This window comes from Equus caballus, chromosome 1 (genome assembly GCF_041296265.1).
Source record: "Equus caballus isolate H_3958 breed thoroughbred chromosome 1, TB-T2T, whole genome shotgun sequence".
Lineage (NCBI taxonomy): Eukaryota > Metazoa > Chordata > Mammalia > Perissodactyla > Equidae > Equus > Equus caballus.
In genome coordinates, this window is record NC_091684.1 from 110520381 (window position 1) to 110530294 (window position 9914).

Below are 9914 nucleotides of genomic sequence, written 5' to 3' on the forward strand. Positions count from 1 at the left end.
GAGTGGGGCCCTGAGAATTTTCATTTCAAAGAAGGGCTGATAGTGGTTATTTGGAAACCACACTTTGAGAACCTCTGATTTAAGCCAAGTGCATATCACCCCTCCTTTTTGCCAGTGATGGCTTCAGAGATAGGGCGCCTACACTTTCTGAGCTATGGTGAGATGTTTGATGGGGATTTTTTGGAAGAAAATTTCCTCCTCTTAAGAGAAAGCCCCTTCGGAGCAAGCCAGACTTTCTCTCCTCTTTCCCCCTAAACATGAGCAAGGGGAGGATGAAGCCTTGACTGTTTCCGGCAGGTGTCCTATAACAAGAGAAATCAGCCTTATAATTGACAGGACAAGAAATAACAAATGTCGGAGAGGATGTGGAGAAAAGGGAACCCTCATACAATGCTGGTGGGAATGCAAACTGGCGCAGCCACTATGGAAAACAGTATGGAGGTTTCTCAAAAAATTAAAAAATAGAAATCCACTATTTCTAGTATAGGATCCACCTATCCCACTACTGGATATTTATCCAAGGAACATGAAATCAACAATGCAAAGAGATTTCTACATCCGTATATTCATCACAGCATTATTCACAATAACCAAGACCTGGAAGCAACCCAAGTACCCGTCAACGAGTGAATGGATAAAGAAGATTTGGTGTATATATATATACAATGGAATACTACTCAGCCATAAAAAAGACAAAATCGTGCAATTTGCAACAACATGGTTGGACGTTGAGGGTATTAGGCTAAGTTAAATAAGCCAGACAGAGAAAGACAAACACCGTATGATTTCACTCATATGTAGAAGATAAACAAACACAAGGATAGGAGAACAGATTAGTGGTTACCAGAAGGGAAGGGGGTGAAGGAGGCAGAAAGGGATAAAGGGCACATATGGTACATATGTATGGTGACAGAGAAAAACTAGACAATTGGCGGTGAATACGATGCAGTCTGTACAGAAACTGATATGTAATAATGTACACCAGAAATTTACACAATGTTATAAGCCAATACGACCTCAATAAAATAATTTTTTTTAAAAAAAAAGAGAAGGCAGCCTTAAAATTCACTGATACTCTGAAAGGTGGAGCCGAAAGATGGAAAAGTCTGAGTGCTTGATCCGAGACCCCTCCGCTGCTAGGCTTCCTTTTACAGGAGCCAATACATTTCATATCAGTTTCATCTGCTCTCTGTTATCTACAGACAAATACATCACCACTGACACAAGCCTAGGGTATATTACTTTAAGATATTTAAAATTAAAACAATCTTTTCCTTTATGGCAAAATGTCCTAAACTTAGTACAAAGACTCATAATAGATTAGGGAAAATATTTGCAAAATGCACCTCACGTGCCCCATCCCAGTTAATACCCTGGTCAAGTGAGCCTTCTCGCTCTTTCTAAATCCAATGTCACACAGAGATAAGTACTAAAGAAATACAGTTCTGAATCAAAGCTCAGAAAAGGAATTTTATTTAATAAATAGCTCGGAGGGAGGGGATCAGAGGCTACAAAGGAAAGGTTACAACACTCAGAAAAACGTCCTTTAAAAAAATGTTTGGCCCATCCATCTTCCCCACATCCCACAGACTGCAACAGCTGCCCTCAATCATCTCTGTCTACATTCGTCCTCCAAAATGTCTCCTGGTTCTTCTCTTTATGATGCCTGCCTTCTCTGGATACGTCACCATTATGTAAAGACATCCAATCCTGCCTCTCCCCGCATCCCTGGCGGGGTGTGGTTGAGGTGGGTGGTGTGAGAGGAAAAGAGTGATATTTCATACCTGTGAGATATGAACTAATCTAGAGAGGAAGAAGTGACAACAGAGTCTAAGTAGCTTAGCCCAAAGTCATATCTGGAAAACCCAAGCTCTCAACCACTACTTTAATCTGCCATCAACAAAGGATTAAGATCCCTAACACAAAAATAACTTACAAATCAAAGAAGAGGAAGAAAACAAAAAACCACCCTAATGGAAAAATTTGCAAAGAACATGCACCAGCAAATTAAAGGAGAAAAACAAATTGAAAAAGATGTTCGAGCTCGCTAGTAATAAAACGAACGGAAATTAAAACAATATTTCAGCTAGCAGATGAGCAAATTTTTTTAAAAAATTAATTATAGCCAGGGTTGGCCAGAGGGTATGGAGGGAAAGGAACTCCCACATTCTGCTGATAAAAGAGGAACTGAGGAAAAATTCGATAATACCTCTCCAAATTTAAAATCAGCATCCATTTGACCCTGCAATTCTGCTTCTAGAAATAGATCATAATGAGTTCATCAGACAAGCAGGGAAGAAATATGTACAAGAATGTTTACAAAGCCTATGTTTTAATGGGAAAACATGGGAACAACTTAATGACCATCCACAGAGGATTAAACAATATATGAGAGAGAGGGAGAAAGAGAGAAAGAAAGAGAAATGCTCACTATGGGCTTCCCACTACAGAATCCCACAACTTGCCTACTTGATCACAGGTAACACTGGGCAAAACAGGCCCCCTCAACAGGACCAGATCTGTCCCTGTAAAATACAGCAGGGAGCCCCAAGGTAGAGTGGGGGCTCTCTGCACATCTCGGGGAGGTAGAGATGCTGAGCTTCTCAGGTCCAGCCTCTTCTCCAAGCCCCTCCTCTTCAGAGGATTGAGTGAGGCATTAGAGAAAGGCTAGAGTGATGCTCTGACGGAGGTCCTACCACTTGGAAACATGAAGACAGGAGAAAGGAGGATCCCCCTGCCCCAGCCCTGACACATATGGATATTCACAGAAGAAAGTCTGGAGGTGGATATCTATCACAATGAGAGGAGTGGTCATCTCTGAGCAGTGGAACTATTTCCTTTTCTTCTTTAATCCACTATTCTAGCATGTTGGGTTAGTGAGAGGATCAGAGCCACACATGTGATTGCCTACTGCAGAAAGAGAAGGGAAGGAAAGCAGAGGTCTTTTGTACACCTACCGTTTGCTGAGCTGGGCAGTTTATCTGCCTTGCCTCGGCATATGTAAGTTGGGACGCTTTGAGGATGTTTCCATAGTGAGAGAGCAGTCGGAATCCTCACACTGGCTCACCGCTGGGAATGCAGGAAGTAGTGGAATGCTGCGACTCAGCAGGCCTGCAGTGACACTACCGTGGTGAGGGGCAAGGGAGCCCACGGAAGGCAGAGGTTGCAGAAGGGACGGCCCGAGCCAGTGGCCAGATGGAAAATATGGCGGGACTCAAGATCTGCAAGGCCAACAAGAGCCTAGGTGGGGCCTGGCCAATGGGGGTAGGGGTAGCACTGGGCCCCACCTTCAACAGAGGAAAGTAGCAGATGCCAGTCAGATACCTACTAAGCAGGCAGGACAAAGATCCTCTGCAGGGGAGCTGTCAAGAATCCAGAGGAGGGCAGAACCAGCCACCCTCCCCACTGCATGAAATCGCATACACCTACACCTACATGCAAACGCCATCTTGAAAAGATGGAGAGAATAGAGAAAGCATTCGAAAGAAGAAAAACTGGCCCAGTACAAGTTTGAACATTAAATTTTATTGGATATTTGTAGATGAGAGTTAGAACTTATGAGAGGGGCCAGCCCAGTGGCATAGTGGTTAAGTTCACGTGCTCCACTTGGGTAGCCGGGGGTTCACAGGTTCAGATCCTGGGCACGAACCTATACACTGCTCATCACACCACTTTGGCAGCATCCCATGTACAAAGTAGAGGAAGACTGGCATGGAAGTTAGCTCAGGGACCATCTTCCTCAAGCAAAAACAGGAAGACTGGCAACAGATGTTAGCTCAGGGCCAATCTTCCTCACCCTAAAAAAAAAAAAACTAACTTATGAGAACTGTTATAAGACTACAAAAGACTGCATAAATTTTTTTTTTTTAAATTATACCCAGTGTTGGGGCTGGCCCCGTGGCCGAGTGGTTAAGTTCACACTCTCCGCTGCAGGCAGCCCAGTGTTTTGTTGGTTTGAATCCTGGGCATGGACATGGCACTGCTCATCAAACCACGCTGAGGCAGCGTCCCATATGCCACAACTAGAAGGACCCACAATGAAGAATATATACAACTATCTACTGGGGGGCTTTGGGGAGAAAAACTTAAAAAAAAAATTATACCCAGTGTTGACTAGAATATGGAGGAAAAAGAACTCTCACAGTCTGCTGATAAGAGAGTAAAGAGGGGCTGGCCTGGTGGCATAGTGGTAAAACGCGCATGTTCGGCTTTGGTGGCCCCGGGTTCGCCGGTTCGGATCCCGGGTGCAGACGTGGCACCACTTGGCACACCATGCTGTGGTATGCGTTCCACATATAAAGTAGAGGAAGACGGGCATGGATATTAGCTCAGGGCCAGTCTTCCTCAGCGAAAAAAGGAGGATTGGCAGCAGTTAGCTCAGGGCTAATCTTCCTCAAAAAAAAAGAAAAAGGAGAGTAATTGAAGAATAATTAGGTAATACTTCTCCAAATTTAAAATCAGTATGTGTTTGACCCTGCAATTCTGCTTCTAGTAATTTATCCTAACAAGTTCATCAGACAAAAAGAAAGAAAAAAAATACAAGAATGCTTATGGAGCATTGCTATGGTGAAAGAGTCCTCGATCACTGCCAGTATTGGCAATAACTGACACTCCCAGATGCTTTTTCACATCTGAGTTGGAGTGTGTTAATTTCCACCATATTATTTCTATCATACACTAGTGATATTAAAAAAAAAAAAAAGGAAAAGAATTAAATGCTTTGCCAGTTGACCTCAACCAGCACACTGCAAAGAACTCAAGGAACATTTCTAGAATGAGAAAATGATGTGTGAATCTTAATGCAGGAAGAAATGTGTAAGGCCTTAGAGACAATTCACTCCATGTCTTCAGGCAAACCTATAGGGGTTTTGTTTCTACTCCTTTGCCCTCACTTTTCCTCACTTTGAGGTGTGTTTACATTCATTACTTTAATGTGATTTTCATTTAAGATAGTGTTCATGGTGGAGAGGGTTGGTTGCCTGCCCACTTCCATTTCATTCCTGGCTTTTCTGCTGGCAAAGCAAAGCCCAGAGCCCCCTCCAAGGAGAGCATGTAACGGTAGACCCCAATAAAAAGCTGAGACCCTAAATGCTATCCCTCAGTGTAAGAGTGATCTAGAAATAAACCCAGCCCTTCAAGGACTGCAAGGAAAATGACCTGTCTCAAACCTTTGTGGTGAGTAGAGGAGAAAAAAAAATTCCCCTGAGAGTTTTAATCTCAAGTCAGACTCATGCAAGTTCACACGCTGAATTCAAACTACTTGGTTGATTTGAAAAAGCTCAAGGTGAGAATTTAGTTCAAATAGTCCTGAGCAGGTAATTCCCCAGACATCTGACAGTGAGCAACACCTTCCCCTCTGAAGGAGTCATCTTCAACCCAGCCCTCGAAGTACTGCCTCAGAGAAAGTTCCAGGTAATATAAACTCACGGTCAACAACAAGAAATCATAAACCAGGGCCAGCTGAAAAAACAGTAGAAGGAGACCTGAAAACATGGTAGATACTGGGATTATCAGACACAGAATATAAAGTAAGTTTACTGTGCTTTTTAAAAGCAAAGGAGAGTTGAGTAAGGAGCAAGTGTATCTAAAAATGACTAAGTAGATTGGCAAAAAGTAGGAAGACGGCTAATGCCAAGGGTTGGAGGAGATGTAGAGACACAGAAACACCAGGTACTGTTGGCAAGAGCTGTTCTGAAGTGCCATGGGGACCATTTCATCAAATTAAGAATATGCTTCCCTATGACCCACAATTCCATTCCCAATGATAGATTCCAACCACACTCTTAGGCAGGTCTATAAGGGGATCTAAAAGGAGATGTTTGTTGTAGCTCCGTTTGTGTGGCAAAGAGATTTTCTGGGTCATTACTGAGAGAATGAAGAGGTAAAATACAATAGATTTACTATGAAGTCGTTAAAAACCATGGATTAAGTATTCATATATTGTTGAATATAAGAAGAAAGAAGCAGAATGATCTATATAACACAACACATTTGTGTAAATTAAAAATCTATTCCTACAAAACAATAATATCTATCTTCCAAGAACGCATACAAAGGAAAATGCATACATTAAACATGTTGGAGTGGTTGACTGTGGAGTATGGGGAGGGTAGTGGGAGGGGAGAGTGTTAGAAAGGGGGAATAAATAAATGACGCAAGAGAGGTGCCTTGCATGAATCAATTATGATAATACACTATGAACTGAGAAGCATAATTAACTTGACCCTCTGCTCTTGAGGCCTAAAGAAAAAAACAGAATAATAAAAAGAACAAAATTTTCCATCAAGAAAGAAAATAAATAAAGATTGCAAAGGAAGAAACAAAGCTATTGTTTGCAGATTATCCTATTAAGTACATAGAAAGCGCAAAAGCATCTACCGATAATTAGAACTAATAAGAGAGTTTAAGAAGGTTGCCAGATTTGAAACCAAAATATAAAAATACTTTTCGTTTCCATTTTCTAGCAAAAAACTGTTCAAAATGTAATTTTAAAAGATGCAATTTAGAACAGTACACAATTTATAACTGCACGTATCACCATATAGCCAGTATCTAAGAATAAATTTAATTAAAATTGTGCAAGACCTATATCAAAATTTATTAAAGAATACCTACGTAGATGGATCAAGAGACTTAAGATCATATAATGGTCAATTATCTCCAAATTAAACTTTGGATTTAATAAAATTATAATCAAAATTCTGAGAGTTTTTATTTTAATAGAACTTGCTAGGCTGACTCCAATACATACATATATGGAAGAACAAAAGGCCAAGAATATTCAAGACATTAGAATGAGTTGGAGTCATTTGTCTCAGCAGATACCAGAAAGAGCAACGAAGGCAGCATAGCATTGGCACAAAATGAACAAACAGACCAGAAAAATGTTATAGAGGGCAGGAAATCAATCTTCTTATATACGGAAAACTGGTTTATAACAGAGCTGGCATCTCAGGAGCAAAAGAAGACTAGCCAATAACTGGTGCTGCGATAATTGGTTATTTATGTAGAAACAAATAAAATTGGGCCCTTACCTCACATCACATACAAAAATAAATTCCAAGTACATCAAACACTTCAATGTGAAAATCAAAATTTTGAGCTAAGAACACAATACAAAATAAGACTTTGAGAGTCAAGATTTACTTCTTATACCAGACCTAGAAAACACAAACTACAAAGAAAAAGGTTAACAAACACTACTATATCAAAATTCTTCAAAAGATATCAAAATGCAAGTGGAAAGTCAAGGCAGAAATTAATATCATACATACATAATCAAAAAAAGATAATAGATTTGATCCTATTGATTTCAACAGGAAAAAAATGAGCAAAACTGATAAACAGGAACTTTATAAAAGAGGGAAACTGAATGGCCAATAACTACATGAAAAGATGTTTTATCTCTTTGGGAAAAAGGGAAATGCAAATTAAAATCCCAATAAGAAAGCATTGACTCCCACCACATTGGCATAACTCAGAAAGTCCAGCACTTGTGTAGAGTGAGGAGTCACTGTGTCTTGTGTAATTAGAACACTCATGCTGCACTGAGGGTGGTGTGAGCTGCTCAAACACTTTGGAAAACGACTTGGCAGCAGTTCCACTCCTAGGTGTATACTCTTGTGCTGTTTCACCCCCAAATTGGGTGTGCTGCAATACACTTCTGATGCTAACCACCCAGAGTTAGTGTGGACCCCACAGGCTAACGGCAAGGTCTGGGAGGGCCCCAGACTCAGAGCTTCTATACCACTCCACATAGAGTCGAGGCACAGCACACTCCCTGCACATCAACGTGCTCCACAACCAGGAAGCTCCACTGAGCTTTGGTGTCCAGAGTTTTTATTGGAGTCTCAGTACATAGGCATGAATGATTACATCATGGCCATGTGACTGAATTCAATCTCCAGAGGTCAGGGGGCTGAAAGTCCCAACTCTCTAATGCTTGCTTCTTCTGTTTCAAGTTTGCAGGTTTTCTCAGCCCCCATCTTGAAGCTATCTGGGGACCCACCATGAGTCACCTTATTAGCACAACAAAGACACTCCTATCACTCAAGAATTTCTAAGCATTTTTGAAGCTGTGTGCCAGGAACTAGGGACAAAGATCAAATTCTTTATTATACAGCAACCCTAGAGAAACTCTTGCATCTGTGCTCCAAGAGACATGTACAAGAATGTTCAAGAAACAGTGTTTGTATTAGGGAAAAAAAAGAAACAACCTACGTGTCCTTGAATGTATTGTGATAAAGTCATACAGTGCAATACAGCATATACAGTGATGTTGGAGGAGGGTGGGGGAACACGGAGTCGTCAATTGGAAAAAGAAAGGTACAAGCCATATGCCCCTCCCCCTGCTGGAGTGATGACTCAGAAGACCCTCTCTTGAGATTAGGGGTGACTGAATATAGAGGGTTGTGTCTTCCCCTTGATTTCATATTTCTGAAGGCAAAGCACTGAACTGCAGGGTCCCATGACCAGTAAGAATGAGAGGGTAGATTACTTACTCCATCTCTATCATCATCAATAACCATCTATCATCTGAGGGGCAATGGCCATGGAAAGGGATCCAGCATCTCTTGGTCATCCCCAGTGGGTCAATGGTTAGCTGGGAGATGGGAGCCAGCTACTAGTGCCACATACAGCACAGTGATAGGCCAAATGGAGCCGAGGCTGCAGGTCTGAGAGGCACCTGCAACAGGAAACCAGCGTGAAGCCAATGCAGCCCAAGGAAACCTATGTGCTCTGCCTAGAGAGACCAGCACACAGAGACAGGCACCATGGCCAGGCCCATTTGGACCAAGAGGGTGGGCGCCTCCCCTCCCAGCCCAGCAGCAGGAGGCCCAGGACAGAGCTAGCAGAGAAACTCCTTGACCAGACATGCAGCCCACTCCTGCCACCAGGATGTCCACAGGCCACCTCATGGAGAGTCAAGGTGACAACCTTCAATTAACTGACATCTCCCCCGAAAGATCAAAGTTCAGGCCAGAAATGAATAAGTGCCCTGCGGTGGCGAGTTTACAGGTTTTCTACCCTCATAGAAGTGGGGACTCCTCCTAAGCTGAGTTTGGAGGTAGAGATGAAAGAAAATTCATTTTTGTAAACTGAAAAACTGAGTTTTACAAACTGCCCTACGACTGAAACATTATATCCAACACATTTACATCTGTATGAACACACATGCGTGCATATGTATATATCTTTGTTAACATTTTCAACAAAATATGAGCATACACTAACCACACTGTTCATCCATGAGCTTCTTTCAATTCACAGTGCATCGTGGGCTCCTTCTCCAGTTATTGACATAGTTTTTAACCGTATGAATTATATATAACATTGATTTGAAGACAATTACCTTGGCCCCCTGAGCCTTCTCCTCAGAGCAAACACCTCCAGCTCCTTCTACGGCGCACGCCCAGAGCCCTGTTGGCCTTACTCCTGAAATCTCCAGCTTGTCACTGTCTCTTGAAGAGTATTGACTAGGGATCTACCCGTCAGGCCTGGGAGGTGAGAAAGGCAGCTAAGGAGGTGATTTTCCTGGCCTAGTGCTCAGCAACAGGGCCCCAGCAAGGATCTGGCCCTCATCACGACCCTTTCTGAACCCCGACTTACCAGTCTCTTTTCAAGGTGCTGACAATTCAAAGGCACTGTCTTTTGACCTTGCGTTCTGACCAACCCCACTCATCCACCTGCCCAGAACTGGCCTCCCAGCCAACACTTAACTCTTTCTCAATCAAAGCCAAACAACTTGGCCTTTGCTGCTCAGGTCTGGTCTCAAGGATTCCTCAAGTGCAGCTTGCATTAAAGAACTCCACCTCGAGTGTTAGCATCCCTTTCTTACTAAAAAAAACAAGAAAGAGTTAAGAAGGTAAATTTATGGTGTGTATTTTTCACCACAATAAAAAAAAGAAAGAATA